Raw genomic sequence first — 14,511 nt, 5'->3', positions numbered from 1 at the left:
CGTTCCCTTTAAGTAACGAATTACCCTCTTAACTGCATTCCAATCCATCTTGGTTGGTTTAGAAACTTTTCTGCTTAAAATCCCAACTGCTGTGGAGATATCTGGTCTAGTGACGGTTGCATCATACAGCAATTTTCCTATGGCCTTTCTGTATAGATGGTTATCGTGTAACAGGTTGCTCTGATCATTTGGTTCCTTTACATAACTTGTCTCCATAGGAGTGCTTGCTGTCTTTGCTTCCTGTATACCAAATTCCTCAATGGTTTCCTGAATCTTGTATTTCTGACTTGTGAATGTTCCTTCATCTTCTCTTGAGATTTGCATTCCCAAGTAATGTGTTATGTGGCCGAGGTCTTTTGTTTCAAACTGACGGTTTAATTCTAGTAGCAATTCAATTTCGTCCCCTTCTTGTTCGAAACAAACTAGCAAATCTTCCACATAGATCAATACATAGAACCATCTTTCCTCTGCCAACTTTGTATAGAGACATGGGTCTGCTTTACTTCTGACGAATCCCTTCTCTGTCAGAACTCCATTTATCTTTGTATTCCATGCTCTTGCTGCTTGTTTAAGACCATATATACTCTTGTTAAGCTTACATACATGATCTGGGTTTTGAGAATTCACAAAGCCTGGTGGTTGTTCCATGTATATATTAGGGATGTGCACCGGCGACTTTTGAGGTCTCGTGTTTTGTGTTTTGGATCCGGATTTTCGCGATGTTTTGGGTTCGGATTTGTTTCGCAAAACACCTGCCAAAAGGTTTTGGTTCGGATTTAAGGTTTTGGATTCGGATTTTTTTTGAAAAAAAAATAAAAAGTGTAAAAATCAAGTTTTTGGGCTTAATTTCACTCCTACGCTATTATTAACCTCAATAACATTCAATAACAATAATTTCCACTAATTTAAAGGCTATTCTGAACACCTAACACCTCACAATATTTTTTTTTTTTTAGTACAAAACGTTGCAACGAGGTATCTTTCTGGACTGCGTAGAGGAGTGTTCCCCACAATATAATTAAAAACCCATCAACTGGTCTGAATTACACCCAAAAATAGTATCTGGACTGCGTAGAGGACTGGTCACTGGCCACCACAATATAATATATAGAAAACCTTCAACAGGTCTGCATTACACCCAAAAATAGTATCTGGACTGCGTAGAGTAGTGGGCACTGGGCACCACAATAAAAAAATATATAGAAAACCTTCAACAGGTCTGAATTACACCCAAAAATAGTATCTGGACTGCGTAGAGTAGTGGGCACTGGGCACCACAATAAAAAATATATAGAAAACCTTCAACAGGTCTGAATTACACCCAAAAATAGTATCTGGACTGCGTAGAGGACTGGCCACTGGCCACCACAATATAATATATAGAAAACCTTCAACAGGTCAGAATTACACCCAAAAATAGTATCTGGACTGCGTAGAGTAGTGGGCACTGGGCACCACAATAAAATATATAAAAAAACCTTCAACAGGTCTGCATTACACTGCACATACGGCTGCTCCTCCATCCTCTCCATCATATACATGTTGGAGATTCAGCGTGTGAAAACCTCTTGTTTTTGATAATGTCAGTGCATTTTGAATATTTTTCAATTTGCCCCACACCACTGAATGTACTTTATCTATGATACGCATCTATCTATCTTGACTGCGTAGTGTGGTGGCCCCAGTACACAATTTGTTACCGAGGCCACAATATAATTAAAAAACCCTCCACGGGTCAGAATTCCACCAAAAAAGGGTATGGACTGCGTAGTGTGGTGTGCCCGGAACACAATTTTTTACAGCGCCAACAATATAATTAAAAAATTGGGCATCAACTGTCACCGTTGTTTAATATCTGATACACCTAAATATGGACTGCACAGTGGAGTGGCCCCGGTAGTAAATTTGGTGCCGGGGCCACAATACCTCCTCCAACTTCCAAGTGTAGTGTTTATAAAGACAGACAGCGTCGAAGTGTTATTAGTTGACTTTCTTAACCCTAAAATTGTCCCTGTTGCAAATATTCGTGTAATGGACAGTTACTTTTTCATTGAAAGACTCAAGCTTTCAAGTGTAGTGTTTATAAAATATAAACAACAATACAGTAGTTTTAGAGCACGTCAATACCTCTTGTTTTAAATTATGACAGGGCATTTTACTTTTGGTTTAATTTCTTGAATTTGTTTAAATTTGGTTTTACTTTTTGAACATGGCAAATGACTGTTGATTGGTCATATAATGCAAAAAAAAAAGTTCCAAGATGGAATTGTCCTTGGGCCCTCACACCCACCCTTATGTTGTTGAAATAGGACATGCACACTTTAACAAACCAATCATTTCAGCGACAGGGCCTACCAAACAACTTTGGCTGAAATGATTGGTTTGTTTGGGCCCCCACACCAAAAAAGCTATTCATCTCTCCCTGTACAGACTAAACAGGCTCTACTGAGGCAAGATGTCGTCCTCATCCTCAACCTCCGATTCCTCTCCCCCTACAGTGTGTACTTCCTCCTCATCACACATTATCAATTCGTCCCCGCTGGACTCCACAACCACAGGTCCCTCTGTACTATCTGGAGGGCAGTGCTGTACTTCATTGAGGAATTGATTATTCATTTTTATAAACATCATTTTTTCAACGTTATGAGGAAGCAACCTCCTTCGCCGCTCACTGACCAGGTTCCCCGCTGCACTAAAAACTCTTTCCGAGTACACACTGGAGGGGGGACAACTCAGGTAAAATAGAGCCAGTTTGTACAGGGGCTTCCAAACTGCCTTTTTTTCCTGCCAGTAACAATATGGACTGTCTGACATGTCTACTTGGATGGTGTCAGCAAAGTAATCATCCACAATTTTTTCTATTGTGACAGCATCCAATGCAGCGAGAGTAGACATGTCTGCAATGGTTGGCAGGTCCTTCAGTCCGGACCAGATGTTATCAGCATCCCCGCCAGCGCCTCTTTTGGGAAAACTGAGCTTTTTCCTCGCAGCCATAGACGTGGAAGAAAATGAGGGTGGAGCTGTTGGCATGTCACGGTCCTCTTCAGAGGACAATCTCCTGACCAGCAGGTCTTTGCACCGCTGTAGACTTGTGTCCGCTGGAAACAGAGACACAACATACGCTTTAAACCGAGGATCGAGCACGGTGGCCAGAATGTATTCCTCTGACTTTAAAAGAGTGACCACCCTCTGATCCTGGCAAAGCGTACGAAGGGCTACATCCACAAGAGCTACATGCTTGGTGTAATCGCAATGGCTTACCAGCTCCTCCCTCACTTTCTCCAGCTGCTTCTGCAACAGCCTGATCAGGGGAAAGACCTGACTCAAGCTGGCAGTGTCGGAACTGACTTCTCGTGTGGCAAGTTCAAATGGCTGCAGAACCTTGCACAACACGGAAATCAGTCTCCACTGCGCTTGACTGAGGCGCATCCCCACTCCTTTGCCTATGTCGTAGGTGGCTGTGTAGGCCTGAATGGCCTTTTGCTGCTCCTCCATCCTCTGCAGCATATAGAGGGTGGAGTTCCAGCGCGTCACAACCTCTTGTTTGAGGTGATGGCAGGGCAGGTTCATGCTTTTTTGATGTGCCTCTAGTCTGCGGTAGGCACTGGCTGAATGCCGAAAGTGTCCAGCAATTTTGCGCGCCACCGCAAGCATCTCCTGCACACCCCTATCACTCTTGAGGTAATGCTGCACCACCAAATTAATGGTGTGGGCAAAACATGGGACGTGCTGGAAATTGCCCATATTTAATGCCCGCACAATGTTACTGGCATTGTCTGACACCACAAATCCCCATGAGAGTCTAAGTGGGGTAAGCCACTGGGAGATAATTTCCCTCAGTTTCTCTAATATGTTGTCAGCGTTGTGCCTCTTATTAAAGCCTGTAATACACAATGTTGCCTGCCTTTGCACGAGCAGCCATTTTGTAGATGCTGCTACTGATGCAGCTGTTGCTGTTGCTGCGGAAGGGGATGCATCTACCCAGTGGGCTGTCACAGTCATATAGTCCTTCGTTTGGCCAGAACCACTTGTCCACATGTCCGTGGTTAAGTGGACAGTGGGTACAACCGCATTTTTTAGAGCACTGAGGACACTTGATCGTACTTCTCTGTACATTTTTGGTATCGCCTGCCTAGTGAAGTGGAATCTCGACAGGATTTGGTACCGGGGACACAATACCTCCATCAACCCTCTAAATCCCACTCCACTGATGGCGGACACCGGGCGCACGTCTAACACCAACATTGCAGTTACAGCCGCAGTTATACGCTTTGCAATAGGGTGACTACTATCGTATTTTGTGGTCATGGCAAACGACTGTTGGACGGTCAATTGTTTTGTGAAGGACTTAGCGGTCTTACGACTTCCCCTCTGGGAAGATGACCGACTAACAGCAGCAGTGGCAGTAGTAGGCGTACCGCTGCAGGATTCCTCGGATGAATCCCGTATTGAGGAGGACTCAGTCTGGCTGCTGACTTGGGCTGCAGGACTGAATCTGATGGAGATTGTGGAGGAAGTTGACGAGGAGGGTGTTGCTGGTGTGTATCCAACTGGACCACGGGATTTAGGTGTCCCTGTACCGATGAGGGTCCTAGCCCCAGTTCCTGAACTAACCACTGAACTATGAAGGTTATTCAGGTGATGTATAAGGGAGGATGTTACTAGGTGGGCAAGATCCTTACCCCTGCTTATTTGAGCTTTACATAAGCTACATATGGCCATACATTGGTTGTCTGGATTTGGATAAAAATAACTCCAGACCGAAGAGGTGCATTTTTTGGTCTTCTGACCAGGCATGACGATGGGCTTTTTCATCCCATGGACATCAGCTGTTTCCCCCCCTGGTGCCTCATTTACAATAACCACATCACCATCCTCATCATCAAGTTCCTCCACAGCGCCAGCTACATCATCAATAGCCTCCTCCCGAGCCACCTCTTCCCGTACAGTGATGGGAAGGTCAGGCTTGACAACCACCAACACCCTTGGACTCGCCTTGAGGATTTGTGATAATTTCTCTTTAGAAGGCAGAGTTGTTTGCTGTTTTGTTGCTGACAGCATAACTCTCTTCAATTTTTTGTAGGGGGGGGAGGAGGAGGAGGGATAAGATCCGTGGGTGAAGCTGAACCACTAGTCATGAACACGGGCCAGGGCCTAAGCCGTTCCTTGCCACTCCGTGTCGTAAATGGCATATTGGCAACTTTACGTTTCTCCTCAGATGATTTTAAGTTTCTCTTTTTGCTACTTTTTCTTAACTTGGGCTTTTTGGATTTTACATTCCCGGTACTACGAGATTGGGCATCGGGCTTGGAAGACGACGTTGATGGCATTTCATCGTCTATGTCATGACTAGTGGCAGCAGCTTCAGCATTAGGAGGAAGTGGGTCTTGATCTTTCCCTACTTTATCCTCCAAATTTTTGGTCTCCATTATATGTAGCACAAGATACTGCAGAATGTGTGAACTTGGTAATATTGCAGTACCAATGGACTTATACTGCTAGATTGGTTTTGCAAATTTGGTTATAATTACTTTTTTTTTTAAAAAAATTATTTTAATATTTTTTATAACTTTTTTTTTATTTTTTAAAAACTTGGGAATAATGGGGAAATAACTATGCCCTTAGAAGCACAGAGCACAGGACACAGCACCACTGGACTGAACAGGACACAGCACAGGACCCAGCAGCACTACGGAATTCAGCAGGACAGAGCACAGGACACAGCACCACTGGACTGATACTGCAGAATGTGTGAACTTGGTAATATTGCAGTACCAATGGGCTTATACTGCAGGATTGGTTGTGCAAATTTTGTGGTAATTAAAAAAAAATTAAATTCGTTTTTGGTATTTTTTTAAATAACTTTTTTTTATTTTTTTAAACACAGGGGAATATTGGGGAAATAACTATACCCTTAGAAGCACAGAGCACAGGACACAGCACCACTGGACTGAGCACAGCACAGCACAGCACAGCACAGCACTGAACTGAACAGCACGAGATATAGCAGGACAGAGGACCACCTAACACACCCTCCCTCTACCCTGATCAATGCCCGAGTGAAGATGGCGGCGACTAGCGGGGAATTTATAGGATCCGAGTATCGCGAGATCCGACAACGGGATTATGAGTCAGAGCCTCAGTTTCAGATTTGAATTTGGCACCAATACCCGGATCTGTCTCGGATCCGACTCGGATCGGCAACGTTCGGGTGGGCTCGGATTTCATAAATCCGAGTGCGCTCATCTCTAGTATATATCTTCCTTTAGTTCACCATGTAGGAAAGCCGTCTTTACTTGGAAATGTTTCACTTGCATACCTTTTATGGCTGCTGTTAGGAGTAAGGTTCTAATGGTAGTGTGCTTCACAACTGGAGCAAACGTTTCATCATAATCTTCTCCAAATTTCTGTGAATATCCTTTAGCGACCAGTCTTGCCTTGTATCTTTCTATTCTTCCTTCAGAATCATACTTGACCTTAAAAGTCCATTTACATCCTATGGCCTTTTTGTCTACTGGTAGTCTGGTCAATGTCCATGTCTGGTTATCTTCCATTGATTCCATTTCTTCCTTTGCGGCTCTTAACCATTTCTGTGCTTCTCTTTCTGAAAAATTGGCAATTTCTTCCCATGATGTAGGTTCTTGTATGTTAATAGCTTTTGCTTTGTAAGATAAATGTGCAGGTGGTTTTCCCTTATTTTCTCTTGAAGAGCGTCTCACCTCCTCGGATGTACTCTCCCGAGTGTCGCTGGTATCTGTCTTGTGTTGTACTTCAACTTCTTGAGTGATCTCTACTTCATCTGTTTCTTTGGATTCTGTACTTTCTTCTTCAGTAGAGTCTACTGGAATTATGACATCATTTCGTGTTTCTTCTATGAATGTCACACTGTTGCTTATAATTACTTTTCCAGTTTTTGGATTTAAGATTCTGTAGCCTTTTGAATGTTCACTGTAGCCAACTAGAACTCCCTCTACTGCTCGGTTCTGCAACTTGATTAGTTTTTTAGCGGGAATGTAGGCGAAGGCTCTGCATCCAAAAACTCTAATGTGCTTTAAGCTGGGTTTCTTACCACGCCACAGCTCGTATGGTGTCTTCCTTACTGCCTTGGAAAGTAGTCTATTTTGAAGATAGGTGGCTGTCGCTGCTGCTTCACCCCAATATTTGTCAGGTAGTCCTGAATCTGTAAGCATGCACCTTATCCATTCTGTTAGTGATCTGTTTTTCCTCTCAGATACACCATTTTGCTCTGGTGTATATGGTACTGTCTTCTGATGCTCAATACCAAGTCTTCTTAAGTACTGTTCTATTTTCTGGCCTGTGAACTCACCTCCATTGTCACTGCGAAGAGTTAGCATATTCCTCTTGAACCTGTTTCCGGTCATGGTCACATAGTCTTGCAGTTTTTCTAAGACTTCATCTTTACTTTGTATTAGATAAGTGACTGTGAACCTGGAATAGTCGTCAATGAATGTCAGCATATACCTTTTGTCTCCTACGGTTCGCGTTTTCATAGGTCCACATACATCACTATGTACCAGGTCTAGTGGTCTGGAAGCTCTGTTTTCACTTTTCTTAGGAATTGTCATCCTTGTTGCTTTTGCTTTTATGCAGCATTGGCATTTCATCATTTCCGAATAGTCTGACACTGTGAGATCCCTGGCTAGGTCTCTCCTCTGCATTTCCTTTATGCAATCTGGGTGTCTATGTCCTAATCTTCTATACCACTTGTGAATACAGTCAGCGTGTTTCTGTGCGCTCAGCTTTGCCTGCTGTTCTGCGATATCTAGACAGTATAAATGTTCTCTTATTCTGGCTGTAGCTAGCGTTTCTCTTCCATTTTGGATAAAACACTTATTATTCTGAAACTTTACAGTAAGTCCTTTTTCTACTAGATTCTTTACTGACAGCAGTGCTCCTTCAAGCTTGGGAACATATAGCACATCTGTTACGGGTATCTCTGCATAGCTGCCATTACCCTTGGAGCATAGGAATTGACCATTCCCTTTCCCTTCTGCAATGATATTTGTTCCATCTGCCAGGTAGATTGTTTCTTTATGGTTCAAATCAAGTTCAGTAAAGAAGTCCTTGTTGTTTGTCACATGACTAGTCGCTCCTGAGTCTACATACCACTTTTCCGACAATTGGGTTACTGTCGCTTTAAATGTTCCATTCCAATTATGTGCTCCTGTATCTGTAAGTGTGGCTTTGGCTCTTTGTTTGTGTAATCTTTCTGGTGGTTTGTGCTGCTCTGTCTTCCATATGGTGCAATCTTTTTTCAGGTGACCCACTTTCTTGCATCTGAAACATGCTCTTGTTTCCCTGGTGTGTGGCTTAGTGTCCACCATTTTAAGTGCTTTCTCTATGTCACTCTCAGTATTGCACTCTGCAAGCTCCTTTCTGCGTTGATACTCCTCTATAAGCCTGTTCTTCACAAAGTCTAGTGTGATTTCTGCTTCAGGTCTCATTTCTAGTGCATTTATTAGTGCACTGTATGTATCTGGTAAGCTGCACAGGAGGATAGCTACTATGTGGTTGCTTTTGATTTCTTCTCCCATTGACCTGAGCTGTATGGTTATCTCTAGTAGTGCACTGATGTGTTCTTGCATTGTCTTGCCTTTGTTAAATCTCATTTGGTATAGTTTTCTTAATAGGAATAGTTTGCTGTTCAAACTTGATCCTTCATGCACCCTCTGTAATGCAATCCACATGTCTTTAGCTGTACTCTCTTGTCTTATGTGTATAAGCTGATCATCTCCCACCAGTAAACTTATGGTGGCTCTTGCCTGTTTGTCCTTCTTAATCCACTGCTGATCCTCTCCTTCAGGTCTATCTGCACTTATGACTTCCCATAAATCATCTCTGGTTAATAGCATTTCTACTTTAAACTTCCATGTCTTATAGTTCTCATTAGGAAGCTTGCTAGCAGCTAGTCTGAGATCTGTGTAATTGGCCATAACCCTTCCTTGTATGAATCTCTCTATTCTTCTGTGGTATTAAACTTGTTTTACTCACAGTTTTCTCTCCAAGGTTCTCCTGGGTGTTTCTTGTGTACGTTACACAGTCTGCTGTCTGTGCCTGCTGGGACTTGCAGTGCAGCTCGTGATCTGGATGCTGCTTAGGATGCACTCCTGATAACTTTATCTTGTATAGACTCCAGTCTGGGCCCATAACCTATTGGCATTCTGCGATGGATGATACCATAGGTGTGCAGCAGGAGGTCTCATAGATAAAGAATCACCTCAGGAGTTACCTTATATTCAGACAGAACAAGTCATGAGATGTATATCTTCTTTATATAGTACTAAGTGCCAGGATCAGTATAACAACAGCTTTCAGTAATAGCTTCTTAACATAACATATCAGTAACATGAGCTGCTCAGCTCAACTCCTTTCTCAGAGAGTCTTTTATAGAACACAGAGAGTTGAGACAGGAAATATACAAACAAGTACATGCATATACAGCAGACAAACAATACACCTCTGTATGAATACAGCACCATCTGCTGACCCTCCATGGTAACTACATGCATATAAACAAACCCATAGTCTGTTGTACATATTTCAACATATTGCACTTGTACTGCCACAGGTCAGAGATGAGCAGAGACAGATCAGATTGTTGTTACTCACAAATAGAGATGGGAGTGCTTGGTTCCTCGAGAACCGAACCCGCCCGAACTTCAGGTATCCGAGTACCGAGCCGAGCAGGCTGGGTACTCTAACGCCAATTTGAATTCGAAATCGAGCCAAAATGTCATTGCGACGTCGTCGGATCTCGGAGCTCGGTTCTCACAATGTTTGAAATGCATAAATAGCCGCCTCCACAGCAATCCAGAGCCAATTGACAGAGGGAGAGAGAAGGGTTAGGTCGCAGGCAGCATTAAAGCACAGAGAGAGCATTCCTTATAACACTTCTTACAGCAGGAAGAGAGGAGGATAGAGGAGGCATTTTTGCAAACATTACCAACTGTTTGGGGTGTCATATTCCCTCCTCCAGAAACTATTTTCTGCCTGCAGAAATAGTAATATACCAGCAGTATATATTTCTGAATTTGCACTTCAAGTGTTTGGGGTGTCAGATATTCCCCTCTGGGAAAAAACAATTTTTCTGGTGCTGAAAGTATTATCTAGCAGCACTATATATTTCAGATTTTGCACTACAAGTGTTTTGGGGTGTCACATATTCCCCTCTTTGATTATCTAGTATTATCTAGCAGCACTATATATTTATGAATTTGCATTAAAAGTGTTTGGGGGTTTCAGATATTGCCCTCTCTGAAAAAACATTTTTTCTGGTTCTGAAAGTATTATCTAGCATCACCCCCCGGGCCGCTCAGTTTAAACCCTGTTAGGGCCGCCCCCCCCCCGGATGCAATATAACCTATATATAACCAGACGGCCGCATCACATTACAGGCAATGCGGCCGCGTCAGCGCACAGGCTGCCGCATCACATGACATGCGATGCAGCTGTGTCATCATCGTGTGTCATGTGATGCGGCCGCCTGTGTGCCCCATGGGCTGCATGTTGCCAGCCCGCACCTGAAGGTATCCAGATCCAAAACCAAAACACGGGGGTCAGTGACCATCTCTACTCACAAACTACTTTATTACACAACAAAAAATACAGATGTATTACACAACACAAAATACAGTTGTCAGCGCTTATCCTTTACACTGCATATCATGAGGTATTATGAACTAATACCTCATGTTTTCAGTTTGCTAGATACACACAGATATGCAGTGTAAAGGATAAGCGCTGACAACTGTCTTTTTTGTTTTGTATACATATATGGGCATTTATATTGCCACGCAGCTGGTACCATATACAATATGGGATATACCGAGCATGGGCTTGTTTGTTCTCTGTTTTTACTTTATTACACATAAAAACATCAATGTTATTACTAAAAAATTGTCATAGAATAAACCATTAATCTCTGAAAGTTTGTGCAATATAAACAGCAAAGTACAACTCGCAGTTTGAAGGAGACTGAAATGATAGAGACTTCCTCCAGAAATAGAGGAGAGACATTTAATTTTGCTGTCTCATCTCCAGTGCATGGTCCTGTTGATGATAAGGGAGGCACAAAGATCTTGGGTGCTATAAGTGGTGGGAGTGGTCGGATTCCCCTTGGAGGCAATCCTACACTGAGATGGGCTGTTGGCTGAAAGAGATGTCGATTGCAACACCTCTGCAACCCTCTCTAGGCATTCCAAGCTGTGGCTCAGGGATGCTAATTCAAGAATAATCAAGTATATTTAAAACAGAGGCTGTCTATCGTAGTTACATAAAAAATTGCCACGTTCTGGTGGGCACATAAAAAAACTAAAGTTCCTAATGGTTCTCTGGAATATTAAGGGGGAGAAGCTTTGGAGGCAAATTTAAAGGTGCCCAGGACCCACCACACTATAACCCCAGCATATCCAGTGTCCCACATGGATAATAAAGAAAATAAAGTTTGTGGGCAGGAAGGGAGATGTGAGAAAAGATGGTTGGGGTTGTGTGTGATAGAAAAGTGGTTTGACCAGGGAATGTAAGTAAAGAGCAAGAACTTCGAATGGAGGATATTAGATTTGATGATATCCGAGGAAAAATTACTTTACCAGACCTGCACTGGATAGGTGGAATAAGCACCCAACTGTTACGACTCTGCCTATACTTTGTATGTGGCAGCAGTACCTCAAATCCACCAGAGGTGCTGCTGTTCTGCCCCTCTACACCATACCTGTAGGATTTAATCTCCATACCTGATTAGAACTGCACCTGTCTCACAGCTACAAATACCTGCCTCAATCTGTGTTCTGTGTAGTTCATAGTTAATCCCTGGCTGCTGCTTGTTTCTCCCTGTTCTAGTGTTTGTTCTACAGGGTGATTCAAAAGTCGCAGTACACCCTTTTATTTCAAAAACTCTACAGGAATTGGGCCGATTGGCTGATTTCAAGATGGCGCCCATGTTTTGTACATACCGTAAAAGATGGACCACGTCACCCATACATTACTGGAGTATTCAGGTTTCCCAATTTCCTGTAGAGTTTTTGAAATAAAAGGGTGTACTGCGACTTTTGAATCACCCTGTACTGCTGTTTGATCTCCCGTCGTGACCTTGGCCTGATTACCGGTTTATGCTTGCTTGCTTGTGACCCTGAAATCTGCTTGGATACTGGCTTCTGCTTGAACTTTTGCTGCCCAGACGTCTGCCTGGTCACTGGACTCAGCTACTCTGTTTGCTTCCCTGGACAGACTCGTGCATCCTGGCAATAGGATAACTCTATACTTGTTCCTGCATTTTAACTGTATTTGTCATTGCTTGGAACCTGTTGCTCTGTGGACTTTCCTGCCATTAATCACACCTGTTCATATTTGTGTATTGGAGTTATACCTGTTTATGCTGTTACCTGAAAATCTGCATATTCCATGAACTGAATCCTTGTTGGCATATGTTGCCTAAATAAAGATACTTGGCTTCTATACTTACGTTGCCGCTTCCTGAATTTGCTAGGAATCTTACTACCAACCGAGGTGGTAGTGGATATTAATAGAGAAATGTAAATATGCTTGGCCTTAGAGAATAAGAAATATAGGGTATACTAGATGGGCCAAGTGGTTCTTATCTGCAACCAAATTCTATGTTTCTAAATTTTAAATCATAAATATTTAAACTTTGTAAAAAGTTATAAAATTCCGAAGACAAAAAAGCCTTACAGTTTAACATGTCCAATTAAGGTGCCTAACACATCATCTAAAAACTATTGAAACTCTTCCATTCATACTCCAATGAAATTACGTTAATTAAGACAAAAAACTTAATGGATGTGTTCCTCGCACAATGATATGATAGGCCATCACATCCTGTGGTTAACTGAATAGCCAGCACTCTCATGGAGTGAGATTGCTGTCATTCACAAAATGGTGGTGCTGATGGTCTGAGCAGCTATGTAGCACAAAAGATAGTCCCACACTTTTTAGTTTGCTGTAATTTTTATGCATGTATTTTATTCTGAGTATAACTGATTGGTTTGTTTTTATTATAGATTTGTGGATTTGTGATGTACCAGGAGATCAATGAGAGAGAGGAGCAGCCTGACTGAGGGTCTGTGTTCACCTGTCACATTGTTGAGTGTGGGGAGTAAAAATTACTGAGAGAGACTGCACACAGCATGAGAAATCCCATCACAGCTTCTCCCCAGTGAGTACTTCAGTTATTCTTACTGCTCTGCACATTGATACAATCCTCAATCTACACGCTTGCTACACCTTGGGTCCCTGACAGGCGGTGGACTGCAGGCTAAACAGTTCCCATATCCAGAGCAATAATGTAGCCACACTGCTGGCTATGGGTTCTATGGTGGCCTGCCTCTAATCTCCCTCTTCACTCTCTAGATTCTCTGCCTGCCATCTGCAATGTACCCATTTTCTTCAGATTTTGAATTGCAGCTTCTGACTCCATGTTCTCACCTCCCCACATATATAGAGACACATGAGAGAGAGATTACAGGATTGTGTGTGTGATGGGGTATCTTTCTCCAAGCTCTTTAATGTGGCCCATGCAGCTCTGTCACAATATTAAAACCACTGACAACTTAAGTGAATAGCATTGATTATCTCATTAAAATGCACCTGTCAATGGTTGGGATATATTAGGCAGCAACTGAACAGTCAGTACTTGAAGTTGATGTGTTGGAAGCAGAAAAAAAGGACAAGCATAAAGGTATGAGTGACTCTTACAAGGGCCAAATTGTAATGGTTAGACAACTGGGTTAGAGCATCTCCAAAATGATAGATCTTGTGGGGTGTTCCTGGGATGCAATGGTTACTACCTATGAAAAGTGTTCCAAGGAAGGACAACTGGTAAATTGGTGACATGGTCATGAGTGCCCAAGGCTCATCAATGTGTGTGGGGAGTGAAGGCTAGCCCGTCTGGTTCAATCCCTTGCCCAAGCCTGTCGCTTCCAACTACGCAACATCGCCCGCATCCATCCTTTTCTCTCTTAGGATGCCACCAAAACTGTCATCCACGCACTCATCATCTCCCGCCTCGATTATTGTAACCTCCTCCTCACTGGTCTCCCCCACTCTCGTCTCTCCCCCCTCCGCTCTATACTCAATGCGGCCGTAAGACTCATCTTCCTCTCATGCCACTCCTCCTCTGCCTTGCCTTACACTGGCTACCCTTCCCCTACAGAATCCTTTTCAAACTCCTCACCACCACTTACAAGGCTCTCTCCAACTCTACTGCCTCTTATATCTCTAACCTCCTCTCCATTCACACTCCTGCCCGCTCCCTGCTCGGCCAACGACCACCGCCTCTCCTCCACTTTTATTACCTCTACCCACTCCAGAATCCAAGCCTTTTCCCGTGCAGCCCCCTTCTCTGGAACGACCTCCCTCGTTCCATCCGTCTCTCTCCTACTCTGTGCTCCTTCAAACGTGCACTCAAAACTCACCTCTTCCTCAAAGCCTACCAACCATCTACTTAACCCCTATCTCCTCCCTTTAGCTCATCCT

Source organism: Mixophyes fleayi, chromosome 3, assembly GCF_038048845.1.
Source record: "Mixophyes fleayi isolate aMixFle1 chromosome 3, aMixFle1.hap1, whole genome shotgun sequence".
Taxonomy (NCBI): Eukaryota; Metazoa; Chordata; class Amphibia; order Anura; family Limnodynastidae; genus Mixophyes; species Mixophyes fleayi.
Note: the sequence above shows the minus strand (reverse complement) of the source record.